Below are 1,703 nucleotides of genomic sequence, written 5' to 3' on the forward strand. Positions count from 1 at the left end.
ATTTTTAGCCTTTACTACATGGAATGAATTATCTGAAATTAATGTTTTGGTGATCTTCACCCTGCATTACATAAAAAGGGAACCTCACTAGACATACATGTCTAACCCTCATTTTTGTGTTTTCAAAAATATGTGTGCAGGTAATGATAATAAGGGAAAGAGCATTATGTGAATTACTTCCCTATGTKCTTAGYTGTGTRAAGATCTTAATTAGCTATGTTTTGGAGCATAGATGCTAGGATACAATAGCATGTACTTTTTGAATTTTTGAGTTATGTATTTCACGTTATAGACTATTGTATTATGGACCTTTGTGGTGAAAACATGTATTCTATGTATGAAATATGTGTTATTTGCAAAGTGTGGATTTGGGGGTTGTTACATGTTCGGCCAAGTATCTGTGTCTGGTTGTCATCTTGATTACTTAGCTGCTACTGTTTGATAGCAGGTTACCGGGGTTTTGGTTTACTTCGGTCCTCAAGCTGTGGTTTACTGTTTTTTTATTAATTTTTGCAGTTTTCTGTTGGGTTCTCGAGATTGGAGTATTTTGTTGCTGTTTGGTTTTGTTTTGCTGTTGGTAAGACTGGTTTGCAACATCTTTGGTTTCAAGTTTTGCTGGGTTGTGTGGGCTGCTCTCACTTCATTTTCTATTCCATTCTTCCGTGTTGAGTGTTTCCATTGTCTTCGTTGCTCTCTAAGAGTTCCTTGGTAGATATTCAGCACCTCGACTACGGGGTCTTCGTCTATCCTATCAAGGTCACTTAAAGAGGGCTTCAGCACCTCAGCTTCTCAATCCGTGGAATGGAAACGGTTGATGAATCTATTCCCTTGCCTGCACATCCTAGTAGAGTTTCCGTTTTTGAGAGACTCTCTTCCCTTGAGGAAGAATCCGGTGGTAGTCAGAATATGGGTACAGAAGGTATGGTTAACAGAACACTAAATTTCGCCAGAGCGGTAGGCCGTTCGGGGGCTACGGACCTGAACTTTTACCCGCTTGCCGATAAAAATCAGGTAAGTGTGAAGATTCCGATCGAAATGGCCAAGGAGGTAGCGAAAACTTATAATTCGGTTTTGTATGGTTATTTTTTGGGCCCTCGCATCCTTTTCCCTTAGTGAAATTTTTTGTTAAAGCTGCATGGGGAAAATATAGGTTTTCTGACGCCATGATGAATGAGAATGGTATTTTCTTTTTCAAAATTCAACGATGTAGGAGGATGCGACCAGGTTATTGAGGCTGGACCGTTAATGATCCGTGGTGTACCTTTATTTGTCTATCGTTGGGACCCTTCTAAGGGACTACGGAAACCAGAGCACACGTCTTGTCCTCTCTTGGTAAAATTGCATAACATTCCGCTGGTAGCCTTCAATAAGAAGGGTGTGAGTCGTATTGCTAGTGTTTTGGGTGTCCCAAAGCAAATGGTTTCCTGTATAGCAGCCATGTGTGATAAGGCTTGGGGACCCCCGGGGTTTGCAAAAGTTCTAGTTGAAGTATGGGCTGTGGGTGATCTTAAAAGGCATATAGAGGTAGAGATTCCAAACCTCAATGGAGGGGAGGATGAAAAAGTGCAAATCCAGGTGGAATATATGTGGGAGCCGACTCAATGCTCCCACTGCCATGTTTTTTTTTTTGAACGGAAACCAGGCAATTTTATAAAACATAAAGGAAATTACAGCAAAGCGTCCAAAAACAGACCACTACCAAC

This window comes from Cynara cardunculus, unplaced genomic scaffold, assembly GCF_001531365.2.
Source record: "Cynara cardunculus var. scolymus isolate 2C unplaced genomic scaffold, CcrdV1 Un_Scaffold_2909, whole genome shotgun sequence".
Classification (NCBI taxonomy): domain Eukaryota; kingdom Viridiplantae; phylum Streptophyta; class Magnoliopsida; order Asterales; family Asteraceae; genus Cynara; species Cynara cardunculus.